Source organism: Dendropsophus ebraccatus, chromosome 2, assembly GCF_027789765.1.
Source record: "Dendropsophus ebraccatus isolate aDenEbr1 chromosome 2, aDenEbr1.pat, whole genome shotgun sequence".
Lineage (NCBI taxonomy): Eukaryota > Metazoa > Chordata > Amphibia > Anura > Hylidae > Dendropsophus > Dendropsophus ebraccatus.
In genome coordinates this window covers 59,846,619-59,865,953 of record NC_091455.1, presented here as the reverse complement: position 1 = coordinate 59,865,953, position 19,335 = coordinate 59,846,619, and the positions used below count along the sequence as shown (strand labels likewise).

Below are 19,335 nucleotides of genomic sequence, written 5' to 3'. Positions count from 1 at the left end.
TCCAGCCCACTATGCACCTTACACATTCTTAGGCTATGTTCACACAACGTAAGCTTTGTATTAATCACGGCTGTTGTTGCCGATTTGCAACAACGACTGTGATTAATTCAAAACTTGCATGCACTGCATTTTGAGGGAGTCTCGGCCAGAGTGTATACACATAGGGGGAGATTTATCAAACATGGTGTAAAGTGAAACTGGCTCAGTTGCCCCTAGCAACCAATCAGATTCCCCTTTTCATTTTCCAAAGAGTCTGTGATGAATGAATGTGGAATCTGATTGGTTGCTAGGGTCAACTAAGACAATTCTACTTTACACCATGTTTGATAAATCTCCCCCATAGTATACACTCAGGCCGGGATCCCTAGGGGCCACACCGAATGCCGATATGTCAGTTTTCTGCGGCCGCTATTCATTGAATAGTAGCCGCACAAGCCTGACAGGTCTCAAAATGGAGAGTGTGGCTCCGGCAGCACTCTCCATTGTCAGCTATAAGGAAAATGGGTGCACACGGGTACACCCACATCCCAATTCAGCACAAATGAAGATCATGCAGCTGGTACTGCAGTACCGGCCGGGATGATCGTCACTGACACTGGCCGTTCTGTAACACAGACGGGTCATACACCATGTGAACCCGGCCTTATAGTAAAATTGCTTGATACATTTCTCCATGGCTTCCTTGGTTTGCACCAACAATAACTTTTAGTAAATCTGGGCCACTGTTTGGTGTTCTTAGAATTGTATTTAGGCTAAATTGGATCAAAGGGATTCTAATTTTCCTTGAAGAGAGTGTCATAAAGACATATGGAGAGTTACAGTCTATTCACTCCATGGGGAATTCTTAAAAGAAAAGATCGCAAACTAGTGTGAGAGGGCTAAGTGGGAAGCAAAGTGTAAGGGAGTGTAACCTCTTACTGCAACAGCTAATAGCTATCGGAAAGGAAAGACTGAAGAATAATCATATACAAATTAAGGTTAAGGCTGGCAGAGGTCATGCAACACGGTAGACAATGGTGAGTGTATGCAGTGATCAAAAGGCTGAGTCAGGAAATAGTCTAGGTCAACTCTAAAGCAACAAACACAATCCCAAATGAACAGGAATCAGAAAACCTTGTTGTGCAGGTAATGGAGGTTCTGGGATTATTTACACAGCTACAAGTACTCACTTACAAAGGCTAAAAACTCGGTTCATTAGAGCTTACAATCTTAAGAAGCCAATGGCACAGTTGTTTACACTTTGTGCCCCCATATACAGTGCCTTGAAAAATAATTCATACCTCTTAAACTTTATTTGGTACTCTAACAAACTCAAAGCCATAGTGCGGCCCTAATTTTTTTTTTAAATCAAGCATCACATAACAAAGTTATATGACTATATGACTTATATGTCATGTGGTGCCTTTACCATTCTTGCCGGCATCCACCTTTTCTTGGTCGTCCCGGCCCCTACCAAAAGTCCTGTAGTTTAACATTTTTCTTCCTTGTGTTGACAAATCGACTTTGCGGCCATTTTGTGTCATCCCGTTATCTGATCATGATCTAGAGGCTGGCTGAGCGCCCGCCCCCTGTTAAGTTAGCCCCTAGCTCTGCAAGTGCGTTATTAAAGGAGGGGCAGGATAGAGAGATTAAGGGCGGTTAGAGGGGGTAGGATGATGGCAGTGCATGTCACGCCAAGAGGGTAGGAAGTTTTGAAAGCAGGAATGGTCACAGACTGGATGGTGCGATTGGGCTTCCAGTAGTGCCTGACAGTAATGGTAAGAAGCATCAGCAACCTTATCCCTGTTTTAATTTTCTTATGTAGCGTGAAACTACTCCTTTAAATGCATTTTACTTGGATCTTATGGGATAGACCAACACAGTAACAAGTAATTATGAATTGTTAAGGAAATGGTACATGATTTTAACAGTTCCCCCTCCCCCCAAATATCGATCCAATAGCATCCATTTGTATTCAGCCCCCCCATACTCTAATCACCTTTAGAAGTCTCCTCATTAGTAAATAGAGCCCCCGCATGTGATGTCTTCTCAGTGTAACTACAGCTGTTCTGTGAGGCTTTAGAGGTTTGTTAGAGAACATAGTGATCAAACAGCATCATGAAAACCAAAGAAATCACCAGACAGGTCAGGAATAAAGTTATGAAGAAGCGTAAAGCAGGATAGGTTTAAATAAAAAAATCCCAAGCTCTGAACATATTACTGGGCACAGACTTCTCGCAGAGCAAGTCCAGGATAAGGCTGGGTTCACACTATGTTTTTGAAATCCGTTTTTTTCATCAGCTTTTCATCCGTTTTTTTTTGCAAAAAACGGATGTAAAGCTAATGAAAAAGACGGATGCAACTGTGTGCATCCATTTTGATCCGTTTTTCCATTGACTTCCATTATAAAGAAAAAAGGATCAAAACGGATCTGTTTTTATTTAGCATACACAAAAACGTGGTTGACCTCATTTAAAAAAAAAAAACGGATCTGTTTTGATCCGTTTTTTTTTATAATGGAAGTCAATGGAAAAACTGATCAAAACGGATGCACACACAAGCATCCGTTTTTTATATCAGTTTTTGGGAAGAAACAGAAGAAAAAAAAACGGATTGCAAAAACGTACTGTGAACCCAGCCTTACACGTAATCAATATGAACTCAACCCACAGGCATAAAGGCCCAGGGTACAATGCCCCTTAAAAGACCCCCTCTCTAAAATGTAACTTTTATTGTAGATATTAAAAAAAAAGAATAAAGTAAGTATTTAGAAACACAGCTGCCCAGTGCTGCTTATACTTCTTGGGGGACATTTATCAAGACTGGTGTACTCGTGGGAACGTAGATGAAGACCCGCCACCTTTTCCTCAGCTGAATTTATTAAGAGGTGAATATCTCTTAGTAAAGTCGGCCGGCCCTGCAGGCATTGTTCAAAAAACGACGACTACTCTAAAGCCGGTGTAGATTTTTGCCTTTTTTGTGCCTGTTTCCAGGCCATGCCTCCTCCCTGACTTGCCGTGACCCTCCTTCCCACCCATCAGACTAGTGGGGGTTAGGGCTGACATACGCCAGGGAGAAGGCAAGAATCTGCACATTCTCTCTGCCCTTAATAGATCTCCCCCTTGTGTGTATAAAGTGATCCGGCCAGATCCGCTATAGAATAGTAGTCTGCAGTACTACACTCTCAATAACAGCACAGAGTGTAATGCTAAATAAAATTGTCAACTTAGCCCCCTCAAAATGTTTTGTTGCCAGTTCATCAGGAAAGCCTATTCTCTGGATGATGTTGGGGTGGCAACATAACATATAGAGGGGGCTGTGTTCACAATTTTAATTAGCAATAGGCTGGACGATAGGAGAGGGCAGGTCTTTACAATTTTGCCTCCCTGACATAAATACAGATTTCCACAAATTTTTCATGATAACCAAGCAATTTTCTTTACTATTATAAGGCTGCTGTGGATGCCACTGTTGAAGGACTGGTTAAAAGTTGCTCTTTAAGGGCCGCTACCATATTCCCTCCTAAAGAGCCAGTACTGCATTTGTACTTAAAGGGTCATTACTGAATTAGCTTTTAAAGGGCCGGCACCGAACTTGATTTTTAAGGGCCGGTACTGAATTTGCTCTTAAAGTGACTCTGTACCCACAATCTGTCCCCCCCAAACCACTTGTACCTTCGGATAGCTGCTTTTAATCCAAGATCTGTCCTGGGGTCCGTTCAGCAGGGGATGCAGTTATTGTCATAAAAACAACTTTTAATCTTGCAGCGCTGTGTCTAACGGCCGGGGCTTACATTTGTGTATGCATTAGGCTGGCACACCCTCTTTGTCCTTCCTTCCCACCCTCCTCATCATTAGGAATGATCCAGGAACATTTACTGCTGTTTGAGCTTTGCACAGGTGTATTAACGATCCAGCCCATGTTCATTATACACACAGGTGGGGAATAGGAAACAATCTGCCTGGAGCATTCCTAATGATGAGGAGGGTGGGGAGGAAGGACTGAGAGGTGGTGCCAGCCTAATGCATATACAAATGTAAGCCCCGGTCGTTAGACACAGCGCTGCAAGATTAAAAGTTGTTTTTATGACAATAACTGCATCCCCTGCCGAACGGACCCCAGGACAGATCTTGGATTAAAAGCAGCTATCTGAAGGTACAAGTGGTTTAGGGGGTCAGATTGTGGGTACAGAGTCGCTTTAAAGGGCTGGTACTACATTCATTCTTAAAGGATCAGTATGGAATTCACTCTTAAAGCACTAATACTGAATATGCTCTTAAAGGGTCGGTGCTGATTTTGCTCTTAAAGGGCTGACACCAGAGTTGCCCTGAAAGGGATGGTAACAAAGTTCCCTTAAAGGGCCAATCATAAATCATAAGTTGCACATAGAATAACATTCTCAAAGTTTTCTTTGTTGTCATACTAGATGGTTTTATACTTATAGACTCCCCTAATACTGCCAACAATGGAGTGTTAGGTAATTTCAAACCTACACTCATCGTATGGACTAAGTCAGTTCCTGGTTCTTTGCATATAGCACAATTATTATCCAACTATTTTTTATTTTCACAAAACCTATAAATTGCGGGTGTTGAATAAAGCCTATGAATTATGTTAAATTGTATGATGCAATGATTCCCAGATTTTGATACCAGGTTTATGGTCTTTGTTTAATTCTCCTACTTTCCTAACTTTTTTTTTTTACTTTTGAAACTAACATCCTCATTATCCACAAAATATGCATACACATTAGAAATAATTTTTTTGTCAGTCTGTTCTATCATTCTCTCAATCTGTTTCAAACTCCACCTCTACAGATCTCTTGGTATTAGGTGAGGCCTGAGACATGACACCTGGGAGCAGAAATGGCTAATTGGGCCTAATCTGACAATTTTTTACTCTTGTTGCCGGGGTTTTAGGGTGCGTTTACACAGACAGATTTATCTGACAGATTTTGGAAGCCAAAGCCAGGAATGGATTTGAAAAGAGGATATATCCCAGTCTTTCCTTTATGACCTGATCCCTGTTTATAGTCTGTTCCTGGTTTGGGCTTCAAAGATCTGTCAGATAAATCTGTCTGTGTAAACGCACCATTAGGCAATAATGGCTGGGTGTTGAGTCATTTTGAGGGCACACCGAATTGACACGGTTATACAAGCTGTACACAGATTATGTATATTGCATCAAAGTGTCTTATCTTCAGGGTTGACATCAACAGTACAGCAGCACATTACATAGATGAAAAAACTCTTATTGGTCCACGTCTCACTGGACTTGACCACATCTACTTGAAATCTAATGATCAGAAGCTATGACGGCACTTTAGTAAGAATAAGTCCAGTGCATACAGCAGCTGTCATGGCCAGAGCAAGATAAGTGGTAAAGCTCCTGTACATTCAGCAAAGGTTGATAGCTGCAGGAGAGTTGAAGCAATTCCAGAGCATTCCCCTAGTAATTACATTTAGTTTTGCATTACATTTCTGCTGTTACACCTATCACTGTACTCCTATCTGTGTTGATTTAAAGGGAACTGCTGAGAAATGACCTAAACAGCACAGGAAGTTTCAGCTTAGTCTTAAGGTGGCCATAACACCCCCAATAACTGACGGAGGTCAGTTATCTCCTCTATCCTCCCCATACAAAGGAATATTCAGCACGGCCGAGCAATCCTGTGTTCTCTATGTGGAGGCAAGGGTTAAGCCGCCCGATCCCCATCTCCACCGACATCATCTGTCTGTGGTCGTTCAGGAGAGACCCATACACTTTATCATGACAGCGGGTACTGTTTGTTGAGGTGTATGGTGTAGTGGGACCTTTACACCAAGTAAACAAAACTGAAGATCTCAGGATCACTTTAGAATATAGATGGTAAAAATGAAAATTTTGAAAACATCACCAAAAATTCTGCCGTGTTCATGAGCTCTCAGGTCAAGTTAAATAAAATAAATTACAAAAATAAGGCACTCAATATTTTAATTGGCAATACTCCGGCATCTTTAATGATGGTGGGATTGCATCTCAGGAGCTTGGGATCTTCTTCCATCACACTTGGCCAAACAACCACTTCTGACTGCTCGGTCATAGCTGCGTGGTAATCCAAGCTCCAGATAATGTTCAACCATCCTCCAGTTTCAATTTACTGTAAAAAAACATAGAATATTGTCAGGAAAAAAGATCACCGAGTCCTTCTACCCTGCCCTATATAGCTATATGTATATCCCAGGCTGGTTTGAATTCGGTTATTATAAATTAACTAACCACATTTGCTTGGAGGCTGTTCCCAGCATCTACTAACTTTTCAGTAGCGTAATAGTTTCTCATATTGATTTTGATCTTTCCCCAAATAACCTCAGATCGTGTCCCTTTGTTCTTGTGTTCAATTTGTTGTTAAGGACCAGAGTCTCAGGAACACCGCAGAAGCTTCCAGAAGTCCTATGTGCCCTCCAGAGTGCAGTTTCTCTCTTCCGCTCACCATGGAAGAGAAGCATTAAAAGATAGTTAGATCTTTCAATAACACACACTACAAATGTCACACAAACAGCCAAATCTACACTACTACATGTATTGCCTGATATATAACATCATCTCTTATTTTACTCTTATAGAACAATCCACAATTATACATATGTACAAAAGGCAGGCCTAGGTATGAAAAGATAAGCACAATAACAGCATTTACCCGAAGCTGACACTGTGCCCATAGAGGACATTCACTTCCCCCAAATGTGAAGTTAACACATTTTTGTTCCTCCAATGCATTATTTCACAAAAAAGAATACCATAGCTACCCCTATACCATGATCACACAATGGCTGATGGTAACAATTTTTATCTTCAGCTATCTGTCCCAGGTCTTCTTTGTTGTCCACTTTACTTTTTGGATTCTTCATTTTTCTTGCAGGAAGGAACCCACAGCTACTTCTAGCACATGATCACAGACATAAGCCACAACTATCATACATCATACAACATTCACATGTGCAATATTTAGAAGATAGTCTGTGGTGAGAAATGACGGGTATGACAATAGTCTTTATCTTATTTTTAGCTGGAGTCATGTCCAAGAAATGTAGCCATCTGTCCCAGGTCTTCTTAGTTGTCCAGTTTTCTTTCTGGATTCTTTATTTTCTTGCAGGAAGGAATCCACAGTTTCTTTTAGCACATGATCACAAACATAAGCCACAACTATCATACAGCATACAACATTTACATGTGCAATATTTGGAAGATAGCCTGTGGTGAAAAATGATGGACATGACATGTCTTCGTAAGTAGCTGCCTTCTTATCCAAATGAGGTAGTCGTCTTCTTTCTGAATTCTTAATTTTCTTGTAGGAAGGAACCCACAGCTTCTTCTAGCACATGATCACAAACATAAGCCACACCTATCATACAGCATACAACATTCACATGTGCAATATTTGGAAGATATTCTGTGGTGAGAAATAATGGGTATGACAACAGTCTTCGTAATTAGCTGGCCTCTTGTCCAAGGAAGGTAGCCATCAGTCCCAGGTCTTCTTTGTTGTCCAATTTTCTTTCAGGCCATTGCATCTTCTTGCAGAAAGAAACCACAGCTACTTCTAGCACATGATCACAAACATAAGCCACAACTATCATACAGCATACAACAATCACATGTGCAATATTTGGAAGATAGCCTGTGGTGAGAAATGATGGACATGACATGTCTCCGTAAATAGCTGTCTTCTTATCCAAATGAGGTAGTCATCTGTCCCACATCTTCTTTGTAGTTCACTTTACTTTCTGAATTCTTCATTTTCTTGCAGGAAGGAACCCACAGCTTCTTCTAGCACATGATCACAAACATAAGCAACAACTATCATACAGCATACAACATTTACATGTGCAATATTAGGAAGACAGCCTGTGGTGAGAAATGACGGGTATCACAATAGTCTTTGTCTTTCCTGGCGTCTTGTCCAAGGAAGGTAGCCATCTGTCCAATGTCTTATTTGTTGTGTAACTTTCTTTAAGGCCATCACATCTTTTTGCAGAAAGGAACCACAGCTATTTCTAGCACATGATCACAAACATAAGCCACAACTATCATACAGCATACAACATTCACATGTGCAATATTAGGAAGATAGTCTGTGGTGAGAAATGACGAGTATGACAATAGTCTTTGCCTTTAGTTGGCATAATGTCCAAGGAAGTTAGCCATCTGTCCCAGGTCTTCTTTGTTGTCTAATTTTCTTTCTGGATTCTTCATTTTCTTGCAGGGAGGAACCCAAAGCTACTTCTAGCACATGATCACAGACATAAGCCACAACTATCATACAGCATACAACATTCACATGCGCAAAATTTGGAAGACAGTCTGTGGTGAGAAATGATGGGTATGACAACAGTCTTCGTAATTAGCTGGCCTCTTGTCCAAGGCAGATAGTCCTCTGTCCTAGGTCATCTTTGTTTTCCAATTTTCTTTTAGGCCATTGCATCTTCTTGCAGAAAGAAACCACAACTACTTCTAGCACATGATCACAAACATGAGCCACACCTATCATACAGCATACAGCATTCACATGTGCAATATTTGGAAGATAGCCTGTGGAGAGAAACGATGGACATGACATAGTCTTCGAAATTAGCTGGCGTCTTATCTAAATGAGGTAGTCATCTGTCCCAGGTCTTCTTTGTTGTCCACTTTTCTTTCTGAATTCTTAATTTTCTTGCAAGAAGGAACCCACAACTTCCTCTAGCACATGATCACAAACATATGCCACAACTATCATACAACATACAACACTCACATGCGCAATATTTAGAAGATAGTCTGTGGTGAGAAATGACGGGTATGACAATATTCTTTATCTTTAGCTAGAGTCATGTCCAAGGAAGGTTGCCATCTGTCCCAGGTCTTCTTTGTTGTCCAGTTTTCTTTCTGGATTCTTCTTTTCTTTGCAGTGAGGAAACCACAGCTACTTCTAGCACATGATCACAGACATAAGCCACAACTATCATACAGCATACAACATTCACATGTGCAATATTTGGAAGACAGTCTGTGGTGAGAAATGATGGGTATGACAACAGTCTTCGTAATTAGCTGGCCTCTTGTCCAAGGAAGGTAGTCATCTGTCCCAGGTCTTCTTATTTGTTTAATTTTCTTTCAGGCCTTTCTTGCAGAAAGAATCCACAGCTACAGTGCTTCTAGCACATGATCACAAACAGAGGCCACAACTATCATACAGCATACAACATTCACATGTGCAATATTTGGAAGATAGCCTGTGGTGAGAAATGATGGACATGACATAAGTCTTCGTAAGTAGCTGCCTTCTTATCCAAATGAGGCAGTCATCTGTCCCACATCTTCTTTGTTGTCCACTTTTCTTTCTGAATTCTTTGAATATCTTTGTTGGCTTCGTCCCCAATGAGGGTAGTTGTCTGTTCCAGTTATTCTTTTTTAATGATGGGTACTATAATATTCTTTTTAGAAATTATGTACTGATCAGGATATTTTCATATCTTGCCCAACACATTTTTCAAAATGGCTACCCCAGCACATGAACACAAATAATATATCATCTACCCTCTCAATAACCCCTTGCTACAAAATGACATTCCAGCAACATCATGAAAAGCAGGGTGTTCCCGCATCATGATGCTACCAGAATGTCATGATACCCAGGGGCTAATCATAAGGACAAGCTGTTATCAGCAGCCAGTTCCTAACTGTTAACGATGGGCCACTGTGATTGCTTGGCTGCCCGCCATTAACCCTTTCAGTGCCATGTTCCTGTCACTGTCCGATCGTGACCCTTAATTGGCGATATTCTAATAGAGTTTTTCTTGGGCAGATTGAATGGGAAGATTGCCGATAATACTGATCCCCTAGGGGGATTTAAAAGTGTTAAGTTTTTTTTATTTTTTTTTAAAATACAACAAAACCCCTCCCCAGTAAAAGTTTAAAACAGCTCCCTTTCATACTTGAAAAAGTTAAACACATAAAAGTTAATAAATAAACATTTTATATATTAATTAGAGATGAGCGAACCGGGTTCGAGTTTATATCGATCCGAACCCGAACGATCGGCATTTGATTAGCGGGGGCTGCTGAACTTGGATAAAGCTCTAAGGTTGTCTGGAAAACATGGATACAGCCAATGACTATATCCATGTTTTCCACATAGCCTTAGGGCTTTATCCAACTTCAGCAGCCACCGCTAATCAAATGCCGAAAGTTCGGGTTCGGATCAACTCGAGCATGCTCGTGGTTCACTCATCTCTAATATTAATGTGTGCGTAATTGTCCGATCCAGCAAAATATAAAAGTAACATTCCCACAATATTGCAGATTTTTTGTCAAATTAACATCAGAAAAATGTATAGAAAGTGTTGCAAAATTTCCATGTATGCAAATATGATATTATTAAAAACTAGAGATTGTGGTGCAAAAAATTACGCCCAACCAGCCCTGTAAGTGGAAAATAAAAGCATCATGACTTTAAGAAGGCAAAAATTAAAAATGGCCTGGTCATTAAGGCTAGAACAGGTGTCAGAGGCAAGAGGATAATAACATTGATACATGCATAAGGCAACCAGAACCACCCAATCCCCCTCTAATAATGACATCTAGAGACATCACCTGTAGTCTTTGGCCCGGGATCATTCTCTCTCTCTATCTCTCTTTCTCTGTGTTCGGCATCTTTAAAAGAAGGAAGAAACATTTATATCAGAACTGTCTATCAGAACAGCTGCTGTTCCCATAGCAACCAATCATATCATTATAATGGATGTGTCCATAACCATACCTGGTATAATCCCAGTACAGTGACATCCAGTAACTGGGCAGAGCCATAGTGTTTCATCCCTTTAATAGAAAACAACATTATAGGTTGTAATTTTACACATGCCCCTCCCCCTTTATCTCTACACAGTCGGCCTAGATAGACCCACCTGCATTGTAGATCAGCGGTCTTCATCCTGTGGCGCATACACATGGAGGACGTTTTTCCAATGATGTCCCAGGAGGACTTGTCCGTGTAGCAGGAGATAGAGGACGCTCCTGTGATGAGTATTTTGGGGTGTAGTTTCTCTGGTGGCGGCACGCTGTGTATGAGGTCTGTGTATCTGATCCCAGATTCTTTGTTGCTTGATGTGTCCTAATGTCAACCAGAGGCATTGTGACATCACATTGTTAGTAATACTACTGTGGCAACCAATCAGAATAGTGCTTATAGCTTTCACAATTGAAGCAATGATCTGATTGGTTGCTAAGGTCTATGATTGTGGCAGCCAATCACATTAGTGCTTTTAAGTTTGCCAATTGAAGCAGTGATGTGATTGGTTGGTAAGGTCTATGATTGTGGCAGCCAATCAGATGAATGCATATAGATTTGCCAATTGAAGCAGTGATCTGATTGGTTGCTGTTGTCAATTGTCCCTATTACAAGAGCTGTCATCACATGATATCCTATGGGAAGTAATGGGTCCTGGGCAATAAAATGTAAATAGAAACAATGAGGAGGTATATTAGTATATTGATATATTAGTGACAGTGTATCTTGCTGTGTACGGCCTCAGGTGTACAATGGGGTGACTGACATTAGGGGACAGGGGAGACATCTCACTACTGGGGAGGCCATTAATAACCGTCCACTAGTAAATCTGGGCTTTTCTCCCATAACAACTAACTAGAGCGGAGCTTTCATCTTACCGAGCTCTGATTGGTTGCTATGGGCAACAAACACAGATGTACTACTAGATAGATTATGATCCTGGCTCCCCATGTGTTTAAACGTTTGTCACCTGTTATAAGGGCGTTGCAATAACCACAACACAAAGTCGCTGCAATACAAGGTAAAAACATTGATGCCAAAGTCGCTGGTAAAAGGCTTGTACAGAATTTGCTCTTAAAGGGCCACTACTGCTTTCATTCCCAAAGGGCTGTTGCTGAATTTGCTCTTAAAGGGCCAGTACCACATTCATTTTTAATGTGCCATTAGTGAATTTGGTCTTAAAGGGACGGTGCCGAATTTTCTCTTAAAGGACCGGTACCGCTTTCAATCTTCCACTTTCAATGCAGTACTGAATTCACTCTTAAAGGGCTGGTGCTGAATTCACATTCAAAAGCCTGACACATTGCTCTTAAAGTTCCAGTACCAATTTTGAAGGGTTAAAGTTTTTCTTATAAGGGCACTCTGAGAGTCACTGTTCCTTTCTAGCACTAAGTATTTTCTCTTAGAAAAACACCTCTAGTTTACTTTAAATATCTACAATAAAAGTTATATTTTTAGGCGGGTCTCTCTAAGGAGTATTGTACCCTGGGCCGCTGGGTCTGTGGGTTAAGCTCTGAACATCTTACAGAGCAAAGTTCAATCTATAATCTGAAATGGAAGGAGTATGGCACAACTGCAAACCTTCCAAGCCATGGCTGTCCACCTAAACAGACAGCCCAGGCAAGGGGGGCACTAACTACAGAAACAGCCAAGTGGTCTATGGTCAGTGTGGAGGAGATGCATGCAGAGATCCATAGTTCCTAAAAAGGAGAATATGTCCACAGGACAACTATTAGTCATGTACTCCACACATCTGGCCTTATGGAAAGAAAGCTGGCTTTGAAGGCCTGCCATAACAAGTCCCATTTACTGTTCCTCATAAGCCATGTAGAGGACACAGCAAGCATGTGGAAGAAAGGGGGGGGAGCTTGAGCTAATTTGCAAAGATGAACTGGAAAAATGTCTTTAGATGTGCAAATCTGGAAGAGACATACCCCATAAAGACATGCAGCTGTAATTGCAGTGAAAGGTAATCCCACAAAGTATTGACTTAGGGGGGCTGAACAGAAATGCACACCAAGTGCTCTCTGTTACCACCTTTGTCCATGTCAGGAACTGTACAGAGCAGTAACAAATCCCCATAGAAACCCTCTCCTGCTCTCCAGACTGGAAAGAATACCACTTAGGATGTAGGACATGCAGCAGCTGATAAGTACTGACTTGAGATTTTTTTTTTATAGAAGTAAATTACAAATCTTTGAAAGAAAGTTTTTGGGGTGAAGTACCCCTTTAAGTTTGTGAGTAGAGTAGTGAGCATATCTATTATCTGCATTTTGCTCATCAGGCTTTGAAGTCTGCTCCGCTCCATGCTGCTCTTTGCCAGGTGCTGGGAAAAGATGCATTCAGTCCTGGGAACTTCTCCCAGTTTCCCAGGGCTGGATCCACCTTTTCCTTTCTCCAGGACTTTACACAGTAAAGCTATGATTCCACGTAGGAAGACACGGCCGGTGTCAGAGAAGATCATCCTGGCCGGTACCGCATTAATGGCCGGATGAATTTCACTGCCGCTGAATTCCCCACTGCTCACATTGGAGCGTGCGGCCGGAGCCAAACGCTCCATTGTGTGCACTGACATGTCTCCTGCGGCCGCTATTCAATGACATGTCAGTTTTTTGCGGCACCGCCAGTGATCCCGGCTGGAGTGTATACTATGTATGTACACTCTGGCCGGGATTCCATAGAGGGCAGCAATACGTAGGTTCTGTAGTAATCACTGCCGTTGTTGCCGATTTGCAACAACGGTCATGATACGAAACTTACGCAGTGGGAACATGGCCTAATTTTAAAGCTGCACCAGTTCTCTGGAATGCATTGTCTAAGAACATTAGACTCATTTCTAATACTCAAAGCTAAAAACACACCTTGTAAAGCAGCTTATCCGGTCCCCTAATTTGGTCCCCCCCTACAATCATCATTCACCTACACTCCAAGCTTTTACACCTGTACATATAGATATTGGTCAGAGACGGGTTCACCCACCTTCACTTGCACTATCCTATTTATAGTAGTGCCGGACAGTGATGGTAAGAAGCATCAGCAACCTTATCCCTGTTTTAATTTTCTTATGTAGCGTGAAACTACTCCTTTAAATGCATTTTACATGGATCTTATGGGATAGACCAACACAGTAACAAGTAATTATGAATTGTAAAGGAAATGGTACATGATTTTAACAGTCCCCCCCCCCCCAAATATCGATCCAATAGCATCCATTTGTATTCAGCCCCCCCATACCCTAATCACCCCGAATAAAATGACCTTTAGAAGTCTCCTCATTAGTAAATAGAGCCCCCGTGTGTGATGTCTTCTCAGTGTAACTACAGCTGTTCTGTGAGGCCTTAGAGGTTTGTTAGAGAACATAGTGATCAAACAGCATCATGAAAACCAAAGAAATCACCAGACAGGTCAGGGATAAAGTTAAATTTCTTATGTACAGAAGTCCCCACACTTATTCTGGGTGAGTTCAACATCCCTATTGATATTCCCATCTCCCCTGCTGCCTCTCAGCTTCTCTCTCTAACCTCCTCCTTTGGCCTCTCACAACTAAACAACTCTCCCACACACAATGGTGGGAATTCCCTGGATCTGATCTTCTTCCGCCATTGTTCTGTTTCTAACTTTTCTAACCATCCATCTGAGCTATCAGACCACAACCTTCTCTCTTTCTCCATTACCAACATCTGCCCCACTCCTGACACTCCTACCCCATACATATACAGAAATCTATGTGGTATTAACACTCCTCAACTCATAGACTCCCTTCAATCCTCACTGTCCCCAATCTCATCCCTCACCTGCCCAAACACAGCCACACAACACTACCACAACACCCTTAAAACTACCCTAGACTCTGTAGCTCCCCCTACTCTCCGCACACCCCGCCACAAATGCCGGCAGCCCTGGCACACCCCGGAAACTCGCTTTCTTCGGCGGTGCTCCAGGACGGCCGAACGTCTGTGGAGGAAATCGAGAACCTCCGCTGATTTCATTCATTACAAATTCACCCTTAAATCTTACTACTCTGCCCTCCACCTTGCCAAACAGGCTTACTTTACCTCTCTCATCTCTTCCCTCTCCAACAATCCAAAACACCTCTTCAACACCTTTAACTCTCTTCTTAAGCCCAAAGTTTAGACACCCATTACTGACCTCTGCGCTGAAGACCTGGCCTCCTTCTTTAAAACCAAAATTGACACTCTCCGTGCCGACATCACCTCCCAGCCCCAAAGTCCCATAGCTCCTATTACTTCTCCCATAGGTCTCCTTCCCTCTCCCCCTTCGCTCTCAGGCTTTTACCCAGTGACAGGGGAAGAAGTCTCCAAGCTCCTCTCCTCCTCTCGTCCTACTACCTGCCCTAGTGACCCTATTCCCTCGCACCTCCTCCAGTCCCTCTCTCCTGCTGTCACTACTCACCTCACCAAAATATTCAACCTCTCCCTCTCCTCTGGTATCTTTCCCTCCTCATTCAAACACTCTATTATAACCCCACTGTTGAAAAAACCTTCTTTAGATCCATCCTGTGCAGCCAACTATCGGCCTGTCTCCAATCTCCCCTTCATCTCTAAACTCCTGGAACGTCTTGTCTACTCTCGCCTAACCCGCTATCTCTCTGATAACTCTCTTCTTGACCCTCTACAGTCTGGTTTCCGACCCCTTCACTCCACTGAAACTGCTCTCACCAAAGTGTCAAACGACCTCCTGAAGGCCAAGTCACAGGGAAACTACTCCTTGCTGATTCTCCTGGATCTCTCAGCAGCGTTTGACACTGTGGACCACCAGCTTCTCCTCTCCATGCTCAGCTCTCTTGGCCTCAAGGACTCTGTTCTCTCTTGGTTCTCTTCCTACCTCTCTGACCGCTCCTTCAGTGTATCCTTCTCTGGCTCTACTTCCAGTCCCCTACCTCTTACTGTTGGGGTTCCCCAGGGGTCAGTCCTGGGTCCCCTCCTCTTCTCCCTCTATACAGCCCCCATCGGACAGACCATCAGCAGGTTTGGTTTCCAATACCATCTTTATGCTGATGACACCCAGTTATACACTTCTTCCCGTGACGTCTCCCCTGCCTTCCTGCAAAATACTAGTGACTGCCTATCCGCTCTCTCTAACACTATGACCTCTCTGTTTCTCAAACTTAATTTCTCTAAAACTAAACTTCTTGTATTTCCTCCCTCTAACAAACCTAAACCCGACATCTCCCTCTCAGTCTGTGGTACTAGCATCACTCCTGTGCATCAGGCTCGATGTCTGGGGGTTTTGTTGGACTCCAATCTATCCTTTACTCCCTATATCCAAGCTCTTACACGCTCCTGTCATCTCCATCTCAAAAACATCTCCAGAATCCGCCCATTTCTCACCACTGACACTGCTCAGACTCTGACTGTCGCCCTGATCCACTCCCGTCTTGACTACTGTAACTCCCTACTAAACGGTCTCTGTCTTCCTCTGTCTAAGCTCTCCCCTCTCCAGTCTATCCTGAACGCAGCAGCCAGACTCATCTTCCTCTCCAGCCGCTATACCGATGTCTCCCCTCTGTGCCAGTCACTGCACTGGTTACCCATCAAATCCAGAATCCACTTCAAGCTCCTCACCCTCACCCATAAAGCTCTCCACAACTCTGCACCTCCATACATCTCCTCCCTCATCTCCACCTACCATCCTTCCCGTGCTCTGCGCTCTGCAAATGATCTAACCTTAATATCTTCCATAATCAGAACCTCTCATTCCCGCCTCCAAGACTTCTCTCGTGCTGGACCAATTTTCTGGAATGCCCTACCCAAACACATCAGACTAATACCCAATACCCACAGTTTCAAGCGTGCCCTAAAGACTCATCTCTTCAGGCTCGCTTATAACGTTCCCTAAACTGTTTCCCCCTTCTGTTTCCCTTGCTCTATTTCTCTGACTATTCCTGCACTTTATATGTTTACCTGCATCAGACATTGGCGTTGTTACTGGCTCATCCTGTAATTCTAATTATGTACAATGGCTGGACCATGGACAAATAAAGCACTTATGCCTGGTGTCTATGAAAATTAGTCTGTAAGCTCCAACGAGCAGGTCTCGTCTATACTCTGTATTTTGTATTTTTTGTTATTTTTATTAACTATGTACTTATTTATTCCAATTTATCTGCGTATTATGTACCTCTGTACTGTATGCATAGAAAAAAAGCGCTGCAGAATCTGTTGGCGCTATACAAATAAACTTATTATTATTATTATTATTATTATTATTATTATTATTATAGGTTTAAATAAAAAATCCCAAGCTCTCAACATATTATTGGACACAGACTTCTCTCAGAGCAAATCCAGGGTTAGGCTGGGTTCACACTACGTTTTTCCAATCCGTTTTTTTCATCAGATTTTCATCCGTTTTTTGCAAAAACGGATGTAAAGCTGATGAAAAAGACGGATGCAACTGTGTGCAACCATTTTGATCCGTTTTTCCATTGACTTCCATTATAAATAAAGGATCAAAACGGATCTTTTTATTTAGCGTTCACAAAAACGTGGTTTACCTCATTTTTGTGTCCGCTTAAAAAAAAAATGGATCTGTTTTGATCCGTTTTTTTTATAATAGAAGTCAATGGAAAAACTGATCAAAACGGATGCACACACAAGCATCCGTTTTTTCTATCAGTTTTTGGGAAGAAACAGAAGAAAAAAAAACGGATTGCAAAAACGTACTGTGAACCCAGTTCAATATGAACTCAACCCACAGGCATAAAGGCCCGGGGTACAATGCCCCTTAAAAGACCCCCTCTCTAAAATGTAACTTTTATTGTAGATATTAAAAAAAAAAGAATAAAGTAAGTATTTAGAAACACAGCTGCCCAGTGCTGCTTATACTTCTTGGGGGACATTTATCAAGACTGGCGTACTCGTGTGAACGTAGATGAAGAACTGAATTTGCTCTTATTGCGACTCTTTACCCACAATCTGTCCCCCCAAAACCACTTGTACCTTCGGATAGCTGCTTTTAATCCAAGATCTGTCCTGGGGTCCGTTCGGCAGGTGATGCAGTTATTGTCATAAAAACAACTTTTAATCTTGCAGGGCTGTGTCTAACGGCCGGGGCTTACATTTGTATATGTAATAGGCTGGCACACCCTCTTTGTCCTTCCTCACCATCCTCCTCATCATTAGGAATGATCCAGGAACATTTACTGCTGTTTGAGCTTTTTACAGGTGTATTAACGATCCAGCCCATGTTCATTATGCACAAAGCTGGGGAATAGGAAGCAATCTGCCTGGAGCATTCCTAATAATGAGGAGGGTGGGGAGGAAGGACGGAGAGGGGGTGCCAGCCTAATGCATATACAAATGTTAGCCCCGACCGTTAGACACAGCGCTGCAAGATTAAAAGTTGTTTTTATGACAATAACTGCATCCCCTGCTTAACGGACCCCAGGACAGATCTTGGATTAAATGCAGCTATCTGAAGGTACAAGTGGTTTAGGTGGTCAGATTGTGAGTACAGAGTTGCTTTAAAGGGCTGGTACTACATTCATTCTTAAAGGATCAGGATGGAATTCACTCTAAGGGTACAAACCCACACACCGTATACGCAGCAAATACGCAACAAATACGCAACAAATACGCAGCAAATACGCAGCAGTTTGATGGTGAAGATTTAATGCTGAGTTCAGTTATTTAGATCTAATCTGCTGCGTTTTTGTTGCGTATTTGTTGCGTTTTTGCTGCGTATTCGCTGCGTATCGCAGCAGTAAATACGCTGTGTATACGGTGTGTGGGTTTATACCCTTAAAGCGCTGGTACTGAATATGCTCCTAAAGAGCCGGTGTCATGAATGTGCCTGTGCCGAACTCCGTGCGCCCCTTGGCTCGTGCTGCGCGCCTGAGATGGCGCTGATTTCAGTGTTTTTGTATGTTTGTGCGGTGTCCTGGGCCTTGTCTGAACACTGGCCTATTTCCTTCTGTGTTTGTTCAGCCACACCCGCTTTGCCTGAGATACTCCTGGCCACACCGGAGTTAACTCTGATGCTGGTTAGCTTGTCTGGTCAGGTTGCTCTTGCCCCAGGTGTTCTGAGGAGATCAGGGGTCTGGTCCAATCAGCTCCTGCACTGGACCTCTGGTCTCCTATATAGTGTGTGCCAGCCTGCCTCTCACTGCCGGATATTGAGCTTGTCTCTGCCTGGTTCTGTTTCTCTTGCTCTGTTTATTCTGACTCTTCTGCTTTGTATTTCTGACCATCCCTGCTAGCTGCCTGCCCTGACCATATTGCCTGTTTATTGACCTTGCTTCTTGGATTGTGATTTTGTACTTTTCTGCCCGATTGTTGTGACCCGGACTGTCGACTATTCTTTATTGTGTTTTGTCTGTCTGTCTTGTCTTTTTGTCCCACCAAGCCAGTACAGGGACCGCCGCCCAGTTGCTGCCCTAGGGTTTAGCCTAGGGGGGCAAGTAGGTAGAGTCAGTGGGCGGGGCTGAGCTTAGGGTGCACTGTCTGTGTCCGCCATTTTGTCTCTCTTAGTGACTAGTCCTGACAGCCGATGCTGATTTTGCTCTTATAGGGCTGACACCAGAGTTG

The 19,335-nt window shown here is 42.6% G+C and overlaps 1 long non-coding RNA gene across 1 annotated transcript; it reads right to left on the bottom strand.

The window, feature by feature from the left end:
- Positions 1 to 10,165: 10,165 nt before the first annotated feature.
- LOC138784471 (uncharacterized) lies at positions 10,166 to 11,178 on the bottom strand. The gene is made up of 3 exons (XR_011361850.1): positions 10,905 to 11,178; positions 10,760 to 10,818; positions 10,166 to 10,653 (listed from the first exon to the last, which is right to left on the bottom strand). It is a non-coding gene; the product is annotated as an uncharacterized lncRNA (long non-coding RNA).
- Positions 11,179 to 19,335: the final 8,157 nt, after the last annotated feature.